The following is a 10000-nucleotide window of genomic DNA, read 5'->3' on the forward strand; positions in this document are numbered from 1 at the left end:
CCAAATGGCATACGCCTCCGACATACTACTCCACCAACATGGCCAAATGCATACTCGACATACATACTCCACCAACATGGCCGAATTCATACTCGACATACATACTCCACCACCATGGCCGAATTCATACTCGACATACATACTCCACCAACATGGCCAAATGCATACTCGACATACATACTCCACCAACATGGCCAAATGCATACTCGACATACATACTCCACAACATGGCCAAATGCATACTCGACATACATACTCCACCAACATGGCCGAATTCATACTCGACTACATACCACCCCACATGGCCTAATATTCATACTCGACATACATACTCCACCAACATGGCCAAATTCATACTCGACATACATACTCCACCAACATGGCCGAATTCATACTCGACATACATACTTTGCCAACATGGCCAAATTCATACTCGACATACATACTCCACCAACATGGCCGAATTCATACTCGACATACATACTCCACCAACATGGCCAAATTCATACTCGACATACATACTCCACCACCATGGCCAAATTCATCTCGACATACATAACCACATGGCCAAATTCATACTCGACCTACTACTTTGCCACATGGCCGAATTATAACTCGACATACATACTCCACCACCCATGGCCTGAATTCTACCTCCTACATACATACTCCACCCATGGCTGAAATTCATACCTCTACATACTACTCCCCACCAATGGCGAATTTCGACTTCGACATACATACTCCCCACATGGCCCAAATTCATTACTCTACATACTTTACTTCCACCACCGCCCAGGGCCGCAATCCTTACTCGACATCCATACTCCCCCACCATGGCCGAATTCATACTCTACATACATACTCCACCAACTGGCCGAATTCATACTGACATACATACTCACCACCGCCATGGCCAAATTCATACTCGACATACATCTTTGGCCAACATGGGCCGAATTTCATACTCGACATACATACTACCACCACATGGCCAAATCATACTCGACATACATGCTCCACCACAATGGCCGAATTCATACTCAATACAAATCCACCAACCATGGCCCAAATTCATACTCGAACATTACATATTTCACCAATGGCCAAATTCATACTCGACTATACATCTCACCACACTGCCAAATTCATAACTCGACATACATATTCTCCACCATCATGGCCAAATGCTACTCTCACATACATACTTTCCACTGCCCCGAATTCATACTCGATATACATACTCCACAAACATGGCCGCATTCATACTCGACCATACATACTCCACCAACATGGCCGAATTCATACTCGACGATTCATCTCACCACCATGGCTGAATTCATACTCTACATATTACTCCACCAACATGGCCGAATTTCATAACTCGAGTACATCTCCACCACCATGGCCAAATCTACTCTACATACATACTCCACCACCCATGGCCGAATTCATACTTCTACTATACCCACCCACCATGGCCTAATTCATACTCTACATATACTCCACAAATGGCCGAATTTCATACTCATAACATACTCCCACCACCATGGCCAAATTCCATACCGACTACATACTTTCCCAAACATGCCGAATTTCATACTCCGACATACACTCCACCAACGGCCGAATTTCATACTCGACAAACATACCTCCACCACCATGGCAAATTCATACTCGCACATACTTTCCACATGGCCCCGAATCAATATCGACATAACAATACTCCACCACCATCCGAATTCTTACTCTACATACTCTCCACCACCAATGGCCGAATTCATACTCTACCATACTTACTCCACCAAACATGCCGAATTCATACTCGACTACTCCCTCCACCACCCATGGCCAAATTTCATACTCGACAATAATACTTGCCAACCATGCCGAATTCATACTCGACATACATACTCCCGCCCACCAATGGCCGAATTCATTACTTACATTACCATTACTCCACCCAACATGGGCCAAATTCATACTCTACCATAATACCTCCACCACCATGGCCAAATTCATACTCGACATACATACTTTGCCAACATGGCCGAATTCATACTCTACATACATACTCCACCACCATGGCCGAATTCATACTCGACATACATACTCCACCACCATGGCCGAATTCATACTCTACATACATACTCCACCAACATGGCCGATGTGAAGAGATATGGCCAAGGTTAATGTTCCTACTCTCACACTGAATCAAAGACGAATTTCTCACGGGTACACAACACAGCGTATTCTCTCGAAATGGTTGAACGAACTTAGCGTAAATACATTTTCAAAACAGTCAGCCTGGAAGAACACTTTTCTTCCGTGCGTAAGAAGCCTGACGATAAATGAGCTTCAGTAAACATGATAAATGAAGCTTTTGCTCCTCCCGCTTGTTCAACCCCTTTTGTTGGCCGTGCAATTGCGCCTTGTTTGCCTAATCAGAGGCGGGCGCTTTATCACACCTCAGTCTCTGGTGCGTAGTCTCACACACGCTGTTTGGGATCCGATTGCATCAAGGATGTTCTTCTCCTTGTTTTTACTTAATGAGAATGATGAGACCTCGTAGCCCTATCTTGGGATAACTCCTCCGAAGTGCTGGACTCGTATTGGGCTCGTCTGGAATGCCACGCGAGCAGCGTTAGGCGAAAGGGAATTACGAATGAATCGTTCATCGGAATGGGGTCGTTTTCGGGTATCAGTATTTGAAGACTAGATCCCCTAAAAGACTAAAGGATTTTCTTTATGTTAACGCTGTACTGAATGTATTTTGAAGTAAGGAACGGTCTCCCCGAAGAGGTCATGCAATTGGAACTCAAAAGTTCAAGCGAAGATACAATGCATGGCTACCCTAATACAATTGTATTCATCTCTTTATTTATTTTTTATTGACTTTTTTAATAATAATAATTCATCTCTTCTTTCTGTATTTTCCTCTACCTCCGGTTACTTCTTCCTAATGGACATCATATCCTTTGAAAGCTTTCATTTCAAGATAATGGCTCCTGTGAACTTGTTCCATATGAATAGGGTTCACTTTCTGAATAATAATAATAATAATAATAATAATAATAATAATAATAATAATAATAATAATAATAATAATAATAATAATAATAATAATGTTCTAAAGGGTCCACAATAATACAAAGGGTTAAGAGTCCGTGTATAATTTTTAAGACTTTACAAAAAGCTTTCGAACCCTTCCTTGCGTTCATCTTCAGTCCCTCGCGATAGAGAGTTTTCAATAATAATAATAATAATAATAATAATAATAATAATAATAATAATAATGATCTCTCTCTCTCTCCCTCTCTCAAAGTAAATGTGTACTAATACCGATTATCCTTTCACCTGATTAACCCAACAAGTCCAGATTAAATCACCACTCATACATTTATCTTCATTATACAGTAAGTACAATGGTGTACCGCTAAGAAAAAAAATCCCCATGAATTTTAGCCTGCATCAAATCTCCCGCCATTAGGTTAAGGAATATAACAAGCAAAAGGAAAACAAACTCAGAATAATGAATCCCTTGTTGCAAAGTTCTAATTGGAAGGCCCTCTGTTGCTTTTGTAGTCGAGGGATGCAACAGAGCATTGTTGTCTTCCTCTCTTATGATTTATCACGTGACGTGTATTTGCTGTTCGCCTTGATTTATAGCAGAGGGTAGTCATTATGCATCTACTCACGCACTTCCTCCTCCTCCTTCTCCTCCACTGGGGTATTGGTCTTCTAGGTATAGAGGTGCTGAAGACCTTTTGTAATTCGAGGCTAGTGTACTATCTTGATCAGTGCCATTGAGTCAATTTTACGGAACGTCGTTGAAAATGACATCTCATATCTTCTTTCCTTATGTAGGCTGAAGTTCTGACTCGCCTCCTCTATTTTCGGCTTTGAGACAATAACAAAAGAAAAAGCCTACAAGAAAATCTATGCAAATTTAATCTTGGTAAACTTTTCCTCTACTTTCTCTCCGTCTTTATTCGGCTCTGGGATAGTTTCAAGTCACTTGGCTAAGATCTAGTAGACAGAACGATCTCGTTTGGCTGAAGTTGCTAACTAAAGTTCAAAAGAGAAAGGGACAAACACCAAAAGAGAATATGATCACAAGTTCGGCAAAGAAACAAACAAATTGCAACGCAGAATACGATGTGCTGACAGGAAAGAAAGTGCGTATCGTTTGCAGCCCAACAGCACAAGATGAATAATGATCCTTCCGAAGTGTCTCTCTAAGAGTGTAATCCGACAGCATATCTCGGCAATAACGATTAATTACTTCGTCTCAGAGAATTCACATTTTTCGTTCGTTTTATTTGCTTATTTGTTTGTCTGTTTGATAGGACGTTCATTAACAGGATTACGCAAATGATAAACGTGCGGATTTTTGCGCAAAATTTGGTCATGGATTGTTGGTGAAATTTGAGAGAATTTGACCAAAGGAGGGTTTATGACTAGAAGCCATTGGATTTTTCCTGATATTTTTACCAGAATTTCACCAAAGGTTGGTCTTAAGGACTGGCATGAAGTCGTTGGATTGTGGTGAAATTTTATACCAAAATTTTACCAAAGGTGTTTTATGACTGGCAACAAGTTATTGGATTTTTAGTGAAAAATTTTACCAAATTTTCAAAGTTGGGCCTTGAGACTGACAGCAGTCATTGGAGTTTTGGCGAAATATTTTCCCAGAATTTGACCTAACGTGGTTTGGCGGCAAGTCATTGGATTTTTGGTGAAATTTGAAGAAAATTTGACAAACGATGGGACTTATGACTGGCAGCAATAAGTCTTAGGATTTTTGTGAAATTTCTACCAAGATTTGACCAAAGGTAGGTCTTAAGACTGGCAGAAAGTCATTGTATTTTTGTTGATTTTTTTACTAGAATTTGGCAAGAGATAGTCTTACGACTGGCAGCAAGCCATGAGAGTAACTTATGAGGAGAAAGGAAGTATTAGCAGTGGACTGCCCAGCTTTGTCGGAGGTTGGGGGCCTAAATGCCCTTGCTATGAAGCAATTGACGTCAGTATATGAGAATATAGTAATATGGTTTTAGATTCCTTGAAAAGAAAAATCAAAGATTACTGTCATCATCATTTTCACTGAGGGATGTAAAGTGACCTAGAAAGAATTAGAAATGGATTAAAAGTAAAGTAAAAAAAATCTACTTTCGATTGTGAATGAAGTAATTTCAATACGCCATTACAAAGCCCTGAAGCCTGACTATTGATAAGGAAGTTTAATATAAAATAAAGCCTCGGTTGGCTTTTGTTTGTATGAACAATAAGGGCAATTAGCTCAGGCTTTCTGTGTATCAATTAATAAATAATTATGTGCTGTTTTCTCGGTTAGTGCACAGTAATGCTTTATAACAGCAATTACAAAGAGAGAGAGAGAGAGAGAGAGAGAGAGAGAGAGAGAGAGAGAGAGGAGAGAGAGAGAGAGAGAAGCAACTTGATATGTATTATCTGTTTATCTTAAATAATTCTCCTTTTTTAAATGATATACTTACATGATTATCTATTTATATATAAATTTATTACATACTTTATTTTTCTTTTCTGATAACTGATGTCTACTTTCAGTATATCCTATTCCCTTCTGTTACTGCGTTCAGACAAGCACCGTATTCTTTGGAAACTTGAATTTCAAGTCAGTGGCCCAGGTCCCGATGAATAAGGTTGAGCTTCCAAATAATAAAATAATAATAATAATAATAATAATAATAATAATAATAATAATGGCCTGAATTTTGTGCTTCTATTTGATTTCATAAAGAATGAAATGGCATATGTCAGTTTATACACAAGTTTTACTTTTTTTATTTATATATATAATATATATAATATATATATATATATATATATGATATATATATATTACCACGATAAACGCTAATTTATCGATCCACATGAACTGCTTAATAGCCTTGTGGCAAAATGTGAGATATGAAACTAAACCCTATTAAATTGATGTATATCCTTCAAAACTGATGTCAAAGGTTTAAAGGTTGCTCACGGGTGGGAGCGACAAGGGTGAGGCCATTACATTGGTGTATGTACTGTGTCTGGAGATACCCGATTTCTCAGTTTGGCAGAGTTTGTCTTGGAGAGAGAGAGAGAGAGAGAGAGAGAGAGAGAGAGAGAGAGAGAGAGAGAGAGAAGAAAAGCATCATCTTTACGAGACAGGTCATGACAGTACAAGGATGCCACCTCGTTTTTTTTTTTTTTGTAAAATGTTACATCGCTTTTCTTCTCTCTCTCTCTCTCTCTCTCTCTCTCTCTCTTTTTTACCAGACTGGCTCGCTAGGGGTTCCGCCAGTCATATCATGTTCAATCTACATTGGTCACGTCTCTCGGTGCAAATTTTTTTGTGATGCCCCTATTACCTGTAGCCTCCTTTTTTCGTTGCTGGACTTCAAACGTCTTTGTTTATATACAAGGATACGCACACACACACACACTCTCTCTCTCTCTCTCTCTCTCTCTCTCTCTCTCTCTCTCTCTTTCAGTTGATATTGAAATCCTGAATTCTTTAGATTGTTTGAACTTGACTCAGACCACCAAGAAAGAGTGCTGGCAAGCAGTTGTAAACATTCTGAAGAGGATGAACTCAATTCAAGTAATCAGTAAGGAAGATAACCCCAGAATGGATTAGAGATAAAAAAAGAGAGAAATATTTGTGGTAAAGATATTACAGATGAGCGAACTGATAAAAAGAGAAACGAATGAAATGGCGATGACAGAAAATCTGACTTTACAGATCCTCTTGGAAATGAAAGAAAGAGAATTGGAAACCTTCGATTTCCATTACTCTTGAATTGTGATGTCTTTGTATGAATGACTCGGTGAAGTTTCAAAATAAAAAACAAAGCTTTAATCTTAGTTATAAGTTAAACACATTCCATCTTAGAGGAGTCAGACGAAATTTCTGATTCTGCTGAACCCATAAACTTAGACTATAGATTCGCGTATTTAGGCACTACTAAAGGGTGTTTGTAGCCTCCCTTGGCGACCTAGGTCCACTCACTTTTTAGCCTTTGACTTGACCTCTGTTCCTGCTTCCTTTCGTCAGTCAAGCTGTCCAACCACTCCATTATTGCGGTTGAGTTTTTACTTTTGTCTTAAACTGAAAGTAAAGTGGCCAAGTTCTCGGCTTCACAGACTAAATTTCACGAGACATCTTCATCTGCAAAGAAATCGGAATTGAAAATCCTTTTAATTCCTATAAATCCTTCTGACGGTCTGATTTTCCGAGTTCCTGTCTGTCGCTTTTGGTCGATCAACGTCCGCCAACATCGTTTAATAAACTTCCTACCTTTTGCTCTAGTTCTAAGCTGGTTGTTGCAGCGCGTCACCACGGCCTACTGGACCGTGCGCGTAACCTTCGCAATTGTTCTTGCTTGAATGCGAAATTGCTATAATGAGACTTCTAAAGAGTTTAGAACCTGGTGTTGTGACTTGAAATTTCAGCTCATTTGTATTTCTGATGAGATAGATTTGGCAGAAACCGCAGTCAATTACTTGCGCATTAGGTAAAAGGCGCATTCTTGAGTGTCCATTTGCATAATCAGTCACTTGCAAGAGCGTCGTGGGAACTTGGAGGCTTATTAAGTTAAAACATCCCTTTTTATGGACATACCAAGTCGACAGTTATCTTCGTAGCGTGGCGGTGCCGTCAGTGCACCTGACGCTGTGCAATGTAGGCATAATTTAAGTGTTTTTTTTTCTCTTTTTCTTTGTTTAGCATCCCTTCGGCCCTTGGCTCCGTTCATATTCTCTTTCTTCCATCTTGCTTTCCACCCTCTCCTAACAGTTGTTTCAACATTTATTTTCAACACTGATTGACCTTATAGGTCCCAGTGCTTGGCCTTTGGCCTAACTTTTATACTAAAATTATTCCAACTGAATTCGGGATAAAATCAAGGAACGACAAATTCATTTTGATTCAGTTATTACATCCAGATCTGCTTCTCCTCTTAGGAATCCTTTCTTTTTGCAGACAACCTTCCTGTGTCATCTTCTGAAGGGTCTGTTAGTCAGAGCAGAGCAGAGTATGAAATTAATATAAATTTAAGCTGGGAAGCCAGACACTGGGGCACTTTTGTCAGTTTAGGGCTAGTCAGTGAAAAGGTTAGGTGGGGTGGTTAAACACCACAATAAATAGACCCAGATAATAGGAGGGGTTCAGTACAAGGATCTAGAGGTGAATATGGGAGAAAAACCCAACTTTCCACTGAGAAGTATAAGTTAGAGAGGTTGGGCATCCAGTTTGAAGGAAGGAAGCAGAGATAGAAGTACAGCAAAAGGCTAAATAGTGGATGCATCTAGGGTCCGAAGGGAAGCTGCAAACATCCTTCAGTAATGCCTACAGTGCGTTCATGAGTCCAGTGATGGCACTACTCCATGCGGAAAAGAACAGCACCGTGTACTTCCCACGTGTAACAAAACCCAATTCGAGAATTATTAAAAAAAAAAAAGAGATAAAAAATGTCTGATAAGAATAATCGCCAATAATCTTACAGTTGTGTTAAAGTCGTTCACACCATCACAGCTCTGTTCTGATAATCTCGAAACTGACGAATGTATTTGGGGTCGTATAATCCTGATAACAAGAGGCAATCTAATGTAAGCAATAATATTATAATGATAAAGTAAAACAATATGTCTTTGTTGTGGCTGTTAGAGGAGCTGAATAGAAGAAGGAGTTTGTTAATGGCATATTACTAACGCCTTCGCCCAATGATTAGACGGGCGAATGGGGCGATCCATCACTGGCCAGCAAGATTAATGACGGTCATTCTCCCTTGATGTCTGAATTAGTCCGCTTAGTAGCGCTAATCCTTCAAAGTGAAGCATCCTTAGAGAGAGTTTACAATTCTCGTTTACTTACCCTACTGAGCGCACTTTAATATGACAGGGTACTCGTATTATGTTGCCTTCATCGCTCCTGTACAAATACGTCAAATGAAGCGTCCAGAGAGAGAGAGAGAGAGAGAGAGAGAGAGCATATACATAGTTTGAATGTTTACGATTCTCGTTTATTTACCTTACTGGGTACGCTTTTAATATGACAGGACATTCATGTCGTTTCCATAACTCGCGTAATCGGTCTGGAATTTAATCAGAAATGTAGCTGTGCCCTAAACATAAAATTTGATTTCAGTGTTGATTTAACACCCCGCCGAGGCATTTTTTTCGGGACTCATTATAATGGCTATTAATGCCTTGAAAAAAGCGAGCTCAGTCAGGCATAGGTCCGGGACATCCAACGTTAAATCCTTTGTTAATACCAAAGATTTTCTTTTCCTTTTTAATGAATTAGTTTTGAAACCTTAACAAAAAAGCTGTATGTGGAAGACGCTTTCGTATAGCTGGAGCTATGCCTGAGCCTCTACAGAAGAGCAACATTTTCCTGAAAGCTAATAAATATATGACGCCATTTATCAAATACTAATGGAGTTGAATTTATGAACCAGGGAGATTGAAAAACCCGAAATAAAAAACTTGGACTCTTAGGTACTGACAGGTTTATAAAGCCATCTTCTCCCCTGCCTGGCGCGCAGTTCTCCTTTCCCTTCCCTACTACAGGCTGCTCTAAGAGCAAGAGCCCGCGCTGGCATATGGCCAGATCAATAAAACGAAAAAAAAATTTCCCATCCCCTTTGCTTCTTTTATTTCTTATCATTCTTTAATAATATTGACTGATTTACTTTCCTATTCCTGGTTCTCCTCCTCCTCCTCCTCCTCCTTTCTTTCCTTTTGATTTTGATTGTTATTGATCACGCTGCTTGTTTCCTAACTCTCTCTCTCACTAATAAGTCTTTGAGACATCCTAATCCTTGTAACTCTTTGTAACTCAAGGGCCGCAGTCGGCAGCGCCGCTGGGTCGACGGAGAAGGAACCACGACCATTTTCTGGAGGAACGGCGCGCGATACAACCGCGAAGTCCAGCCCTACTCGCCCGCCACCACCCACGAGGAGGAGGAGGAGGCGG

At 39.9% G+C, this 10000-nt stretch overlaps 1 pseudogene; it reads left to right on the forward strand.

Annotated features, from left to right (window-relative positions):
* The window catches only part of LOC135215483 (protein Wnt-4-like), a 319380-nt pseudogene that overhangs the window by 284294 nt on the left and 25086 nt on the right, over positions 1-10000 (forward strand).

Source organism: Macrobrachium nipponense, chromosome 5 (genome assembly GCF_015104395.2).
Source record: "Macrobrachium nipponense isolate FS-2020 chromosome 5, ASM1510439v2, whole genome shotgun sequence".
Taxonomy (NCBI): domain Eukaryota; kingdom Metazoa; phylum Arthropoda; class Malacostraca; order Decapoda; family Palaemonidae; genus Macrobrachium; species Macrobrachium nipponense.